Raw genomic sequence first — 8,332 nt, forward strand, 5'->3', positions numbered from 1 at the left:
CTAGAGTCATCTGTCTTTGGATGAGAAAAAGATGATAGACGTCTCATTCATTCATGGTTCAACCATGGTGGTGAAATGGAAAAATGACATGTAACTTAAACAAAAGAAAGGCACATCAAATGTTTCTTACCCAAAGTTAATTCACACATTCAAGTACTTCTAATAGATGTGGACTTCTTGAGAGGGAGGTAATGTCTGGTTCTTCTCCTTTTAGTCACTTTAATGCTTTGCTGTTCTTCACTCGTGCCACAAGGTGGGGTACTCCTCCAATTCTTCTTGACCAAATGTGTATTTCTTTACGTGGTGTTTCTGACAGTCAGTTACTTTCCAAGTTTGACCTCACTTAAAAAGGTCTCTACTTGGTTTGGGAGACTATGCATGTAATTCAAGATGTTGTAAACCTGGCCTGGATCAAACATGCACATACATACGTACATACATACATACGCACATACGTACATACGAAAAAGAAACACTCACCATGAAGGCCGGTTAGCTCAGAATGTCAGATTCTGGTGCTAATAACACCAAGGTCATGGGGTCAGTCCCCATACTGGCCAAACTGTTTACCACTAAAACTCTGGTTATTGTTGAAAGTTTCAGATTATAAAAATTGTGTTTTGACCTGTCCAGGGGTCTGTCTCTCACCTGAAAATGAGCTGGGATAGGCTCCAGCAGACCCCCGTGACCCTGCAAAGAATATAGCGGGTAAAGATAATGGATGGATATACCATCAAGTACTTTCAGTACTAATCAGTTAGCTGGGCTAGAGCTGTGGTGGTTGAATGACACTCTCTGTATGCATGCTGTGAACTTGTGATCAGATTATTTATGATAAAATAATTTTGGATTGGATTAAAAACTATCTTTTCTAATAATTTGCTTAAGACAGGAAGTATGCTTATTGGACGGCTGTTAGCATCTGTGAAGTTAGATTTATTGTCCTTTGGTATTGGAATTATCTTAGCCTCTTTCCAAATTCTTGATCAAACCCCGTTAGTAAAACATCTATGAAAGATGTGACAAATGGGAGTTGATATGTAAGCTGCAGCAAGTCGTAGCAGTTTACCATCTAGGTTGTCTGTTCCAGCAGGTTATTCAATTGGCAGAGATAGTAATAGTTTATTTATGTCAGGGACAGCAATCTGGACAAAGTCAGACTTACAGTTCTTATGTGGTAACAGTGACCACTCAGATCCTACAGCTTTTTGCACGCGCTTAGGGCACTTCAACTCTAACAAATAAGCGCTTTTACAGTATTGTCATCAACAAATCAATCACTTGCATTCAACTCTCACGCACAACGTTCTATACCGATTCTACAAATTAAACCTTCAGCAATTTTTCCTTATTGTTTTTTAAATCCAGCAGGTGTGCCTGATGCCTTTTACTCCAACAAAGCCACCTCCCACGCCTGTGCTCCAGGAAGACACTCACTGACACTGAGTCCAGTTGAATAAAGCTTTTGTTGCACATCATCAGCTGTTGTGCCAACGACAGTCCAGTCAGTGATCCAGTCAGATTTCACAGTTTCAAGCTTCCTCCTTCAGACCGGGATGCAATGAAGACGGCAGACATCTGAGAGCACAAGGGCAGATCTTGTAACAGAGTCAGACAGTATGCATCATCTTTTGCACTCAGTAGAATTACATGCAGCTCAACAAGCAGTATGCTAGTTATTGCATATTGGGCTGGCAGTGTGAACACAGCTATAGAGACCAATGCATGTGTTAAATCAATATCACTGAAAGCAATTGGAACTCATTCGTACAAGAAGAAAAGCTGGCGTTTGGTATTTTTTGGTCATGACAAAACTTTAAATACAGTGTCATCCACGACAACTTCTGTGTGCTAAAATGTAACGATTAGATAGCAAGATCATGTGTTATTGGATTGGTATTAGAGTCTTAAAATCAGTGGGAATAACTCATAAGAATGCTTGGTAAAATGTTTCTTCCTGAGCTGGAAGACATCTTCACATCAACTCAATGCATAATGTGTTGTTTTTGATAATACACAAGCTTGTTTTTTAACCTCTCATTCAGCACCCGGGTATTGTAGGTGGTGTTTTTTTGAAGCTTTGCACATGTAAAATAAAGTGTTGAACGCAGCTCCCTGTCGGACCACTTTTTTTGGAACCAGCATGAGTTGGAAATGTCTTCAAATTCCCTCACATGGCCTTTTTTGTTGTTAGATTGCCATTACAGTTATAATATTTTCATGGTCCTGTGGCAAAATAATTTCACTACTTCTGCTGTGCTTTTAAACAGCTGTGTGTGTCTGGTTTTCTGGTGGTGTTTATAATAACAAGAAAAGAAATACATCTTCACTCTAATGTGTGCTATTACGTGTGCTTCCTCTTCCACTATTCTTCGTGACGTCATCAAAGACATCACATTCTTTGATGACGTTCCAAGGCTCCATGAAAGAGCATTTGAACGCTACGCGTCTGAAGCTGGAGCTGATTTGCTGCAAACGAGGATGAATGTGCACATGTTCCCAAACGTAGCAACAGCGCCCTCTGCTGGTTCATGGCGGTATGGTCGTAAGCGGCAGCTGCGGCTTCACAACTGTCTTCTATTCATGGATTTCAGTCACGTGACATTTTTTGTTGAATTGCCTGCACAGGATACGTTTATGTAATGAAAAGTAAGAAGGCAGTTCACTTTTTCAGTAACGTTACTACTCTAGAAAGTAAAAGCATATCATCATGTCACCATAAAACTTTATTAAAACATAAAATATAAAATATGATTTATTATATTATTAATGCAAATGTTCATCTTGCGCTCCCGATCTCCTGCGCGGTGCGTCCCGTGACGTCTCCATCACCAAGCGGCTCTCCCAAATCCAACTCAGCCTGGATCATTTCTCGTGTCCTCTGCATTTTCCCCACATCCCAGTAATGATCTGACATGCTGCATGTTTGCTGCATTTAACACCACGAACACGCCGCTCATTCCACGCTGTTCGCTGTTTGATTGCGTCACCACACGCAGTTATTAATTGTTTTCCCCCCCCCCCCACTTACAGGACCTTTTCTCTCCCTCCCGTCCGATGTTCTGGGACCTATAATAATAGGATATTATTTATTTCTGCCACTTTATTGTGGTTTTTGTGGTGAAATGAGGAGGAATCATAGATAAATTCTCATTTCAACTAACTGGATCAGCCGTTCCTCATCATGACTGTTTCCTACAGCGCTTTCAACCGGCTTTCAACACGAGTGAAAGGAAGAAAATAAAAGAACATTTAAACATCACAATATCCCACGGCCCACTTAAAGCACTGATAAAAGGTCAATCCCGTTTTTTTAGACTTATTATTGTCGCATCCCACGGCACAACAGATAGACGGCATGCTGAAAGTCGGTCCTAAAGATGGCGCTGCGAGTACTGTGTGACGTCACATGATATCGATGAATACGCACTTACCGAGTGTACTGTCACGTTTGTGTTTGTTTCATCAGAACTGAACAACACAAACATCCGTATGCTGTCCTTTGACGACCGAGTTACTCCTTCAAATAAATGGATGGCGCTCCTATAGTTTATTTCTTTAGTTCAGCCACTTATAGGCTCTGCAAAGCGATTTAGTCTTTTTCCTATTCACCCGTTCACAGCCTCTTATTTTAGACACTCACAATGTGACAACAACCCCCGGTGAACATGTGGGAGTGAAGTGGGGCGTCTCTAATATGACGTAGGTTTGATATGACGTAGGTTGATATGGCGGTGGAATTCTTGCCTCCTTTGATCCTTTATGACGTCACCAGCAGTATATTTATCTGTAAATATTCCTCTGGACCGAGTCAGTTAGTTATTCACCTTCAGCTTGGTATCTTCTCACTAAGGATGTGGTGGAAACAGTTCTCATTGAGGTTGGTCGTGTTTCTTTTGGTTATTTGCTGGTATTTGGTGGTTTGTCCAGCGCAACATCAGTCCGTCTCCCTGTGTTTGAGTTTTATGTAAAAGTTCTGTCAATTTAGCTTTTTTTTTGGTTTCTTTTCTTGTTTTTTTTGTCAATAGTCATTTAAAAAAGTACATGGCATAATTACTGCAACTGGTAGATTTAACAACAGTGGCTGGATATATATTTTTCCTTTTTTTATAAAGTCATTTAAAATATGATTTAAATTTGACATGAATTAAATCTTGTAATTATTATTTAGTATTGTTTCCCCCATAAGAGCCACTTGTTTAGCTTCGGCTGCAGTGGTTTGCAGGTGGAAGATGAAATGTGTTATTGTGGACAGATTAGTTTGGTGATTTTAGGTTGGAAGCGCTGACTTAAAACCTTTGTAGTGTATATCATTGTTACATAATTGGCACATATATGTCATTATTTGACGTGAATATTTGCCACCTGCAAGCTTGCATGCTTAAGGCCCTCCTGCCGAAGGCCAGACTGGGGTGGTCGGGGACGTCAGCAGCACACAGCAGTCATGTGGAAGCAGCAACGGGATGACCGGGGATGGGGGGAGGGGGGCCAGGAACACAGGCCAGAACGCAGCTCCCAAGGCTCCAGCCTGCAAACATGCACAACCATTCCACCAAGCATGAACCATTCCATTCCATCAACAAGCTTGTAACAGAGTTTATAAATAGAACTCCTTCTTACTAGTTCTCATCACATCTTTTGACAATGCCACGCAGACGCAGACAGAGCTAAAAATAAATCATGAAAAAAAATGACGTAAAAAAAAAAAAAAAAACAAACACAAACCCTGATCTTAGTCACTTGAACCTGTTTTGTATTGGTTCAAGTGACCTGTAAAGAGTGAATGTGAGGTAGGACACTAGAACTTACTGTTCTAGAGGTTGTGGAGGCCCTGTGGCTTAGTTGGTCAAAGCACCTGTCTAGTAAACAGGAGATCCTGGGTTCAAATCCCAGCAGAGCCTCTAGACTCATCTGTCTCTGGATGAGAAAAAGATGATATGTGTCTCATTCATTCATGGTTTAACTATGGTGGTGAAATGGAAAAATGACATATAGCTTAAAAAAAAGGTAGTGTCTGGTTCTTCTCCTTTTAGTCACTTTAATGCTTTGCTGTTCTTCACTCGTGCCACAAGGTGGGATACTCCTCCAATTCTTCTTGACCAAATGTGTATTTCTTTACGTGGTGTTTCTGACAGTCACTTACTTTCCAAGTTTGACCTCACTTAAAAAGGTCTCTACTTGGTTTGGGAGACTGTGCATGTAATTCAAGATGTTGTAAACCAGGCCTGGATCAAACATGCACATACATACGTACATACATACGTACATACGTACATACGTACATACGAAAAAGAAACACTCACCATGAAGGCTGGTTAGCTCAGAATGTCAGATTCTGGTGCTAATAACCCCAAGGTCATGGGGTCAGTCCCCATACTGGCCAAACTGTTTACCACTGAAACTCGGGTTATCGTTGAAAGTTTCAGATTATAAAAATTGTGTTTTGACCTGTCCAGGGGTCTGTCTCTCACCTGAAAATGAGCTGGGATAGGCTCCAGCAGACCCCCGTGACCCTGCAAAGAATATAGCGGGTAAAGATAATGGATGGATATACCATCAAGTACTTTCAGTACTAATCAGTTAGCTGGGCTAGAGCTGTGGTGGTTGAATGACACTCTCTGTATGCATGCTGTGAACTTGTGATCACATTATTTATGATCAGAGGTGTCTTCAGTACTCACATTCATTACTCAGGTAGAAGTATAGATACTAGAGTTTAAAGATACTCCTGTAGAAGTTGAAGTATCAACTCAAGTTTTTTACTCAAGTAAAAGTATAAAAGTACTGGTTTCAAAACTACTTAAAGTATAAAAGTAAAAGTAATGTAAGGGGGAAAAAGCCATTAAGGACAAAAGCCATTGAAAATGAATGCATCTTAGTATAATGCAAATATATTAAAGAAGCATATATGTGTACTATTGAGCATTAACATGTGTTTCAGAGAGCAGGAGATATGATGACTAGTTTCCTATAAGTATTGTAATGGTGCAAAAAGTCAAACTTCAGAGGCATGTTATCATTTATCCTAACCTTTATTGGAATGTACATCCAAGTTTAGTTGCAGGAATCTGAGGGAACGGATGTAAGAACAAAACTGGACAAGAACATCTGAAACAACCACAACCAAATTCACTCTATCCGGATGGAGCAATTTAACTGGATAGTTTTTATTTAAAGGCCGAAATGAAATAGAGTAACGAGGCTGTTTTTTTTTTAATGTAAAAAGTACAGATAATTGCGTGAAAATTTAAAAGTAAAAAGTCGTTGGAAAAATAATTACTCCAGTGAAGTATAGATAACAAAGATTTCTACTTAAGTAAGGTAACGAAGTATTTGTACTTCGTTACTTGACACCTCTGCTTATGATAAAATAATTTTGGATTGGTTTAAAAACTATCTTTTCTAATAATTTGCTTAAGACAGGAAGTATGCTTATTGGACGGCTGTTAGCATCTGTGAAGTTAGATTTATTGTCCTTTGGTATTGGAATTATCTTAGCCTCTTTCCAAATCCTTGATCAAACCCCGTTAGTAAAACATCTATTAAAGATGTGACAAATGGGAGTTGATATGTAAGCTGCAGCAAGTCGTAGCAGTTTACCATCTAGGTTGTCTGTTCCAGCAGGTTTTTCAATTGGCAGAGATAGTAATAGTTTATTTATGTCAGGGACAGCAATCTGGACAAAGTTCTTATGTGGTAACAGTGACCACTCAGATCCTACAGCTTTTTCCCGAAGGATGGTCGCCCCTCTCCCATTGCGCAAAGCATGTTTGTGGAGAACCTGGTGCTAAATCCCATGCAAACGACCTGATTCTGGGTCAGGGTGTCGTGCGTAGCAGAGCAGCTACCTCGCTGCGATCTATTGAAAGTCAGCCCTCGATCCAAGCTTTGTCTGCCGGTCCTGGCGCTGTCCATGGTACCACGGGCATGAAAAGTGTTTAAAAATGTTTGAAAAATGTTGAGAGTCCCCTGCAGAGTGCTGCCCGCGGGCTGCAGAGTGCTGCCCACGGGCAGGAGGCACGTTCAAAGTCCCTACACGGGCTGCAGAGTGCTGTCCATGGTACCACATACACGAGGCACGTGTTGGAAAAGTTTCTAAGTCCCTACATGGGCTGCAGAGCGCTGTCCGCGGTACCACGGGCACGAGGTCCCCGGGGGGTACCAGGGGCCTCTCCTCCAGGCCCGTGGGCTGGGCTCTATCACTCAGGGGTGGCCGGTCGGAGGGGTGCGTAAGTGCGGGTCCCCGGGCTCGGCCGGAGCGCCGGGTTGAGGGCTTTGGCTCCCGGTGTGGGGGTCTGGCCGGGGTGCAGTGCGGTGGTTGGCGGGGATGGGTGTGGTGTTTCCCGGGGATGTGTGTGGGGTCCCTGGAGGTGCTGGGAGGTAATGGGGGTCCCTGTGGCCGGGGTGCAGTCCAGGAGTTCCCGGTTAGGGTTAGGGTTAGGTAACCCCAGTCCGGCTGGGGTCCGGCCGGGTCTCTGTGGGTCGGCCTGGGTCCCCCTGACCCCAGTGGTGTAGTGGTCCCTGAAGAAGTGGGTATACTCTCAATTTATGCCCCAATTTTTATTTTTTTTTTAAACGGCCTGTCCAGCAAAGGATAAACGCCCTGTGTTATAAACAGTGACATGTAAGACTACTTCTGCATATTTAGTTTACCCAAAAATGGGCCAGTAGTATTTGCACATTGTCACTTAATTTCTGCTGCTTCACTTCAGGGAGTAAGGATCATTATGAAATTAACATTAGCCACAGAAGAGGTGCAGATTTTGCAATCAATACTGGCCCACAGACTATAGGGTGAGACAACTACATAATTATGCATTTTGAGTGAATTATTCCTTATTCCTTAGTCAATCCACACATGGACATTTGACAACTATTCTCTCACCTTTCAAGTAGTTTCTTTTGTAAACTGTCCCTTGGAACAGCTGATTTGCAACAGATAGTGTAGGCCAGAGTATGCCACTATTATAAAATTACCGGTATTTGTCAAGGAGCAGTTTGCAGATATTACTGGTCCTACGCAGGCGGCCTAATGCATGAATATAACATATATTTAACATGAGGCAAACATGGTGTTTCAGTCAGATATTAGTTTATTCTTAACATTCAAATAATTCAACAATATATTCAACAAACAATGTTACAAAATAACAATATTTAGTTAACAATGAACACAAATATATACATTTTACAACATATTCATGAAAACCACAGTGAAATACTCTCTCAATCCAATGCTGGGTTTCTAAATAAGTGTTCACAGTTGGTTCAAGGCACTTCAGGTAGGTACTTAGGTAAGTAGTTCAATATACTTATGAACTGTAAACATCAA

The 8,332-nt window shown here is 41.5% G+C and overlaps 1 non-coding gene across 1 annotated transcript; it reads left to right on the forward strand.

Moving 5' to 3' along the window:
• The first annotated feature begins 4,827 nt into the window (after window positions 1-4,827).
• Window positions 4,828-4,901, forward strand: trnat-agu (transfer RNA threonine (anticodon AGU)). The gene has a single exon. It is a non-coding gene; the product is annotated as a tRNA-Thr (tRNA).
• The last annotated feature ends 3,431 nt before the right edge of the window (window positions 4,902-8,332 follow it).

This window comes from Cololabis saira, chromosome 11 (genome assembly GCF_033807715.1).
Source record: "Cololabis saira isolate AMF1-May2022 chromosome 11, fColSai1.1, whole genome shotgun sequence".
Lineage (NCBI taxonomy): Eukaryota > Metazoa > Chordata > Actinopteri > Beloniformes > Belonidae > Cololabis > Cololabis saira.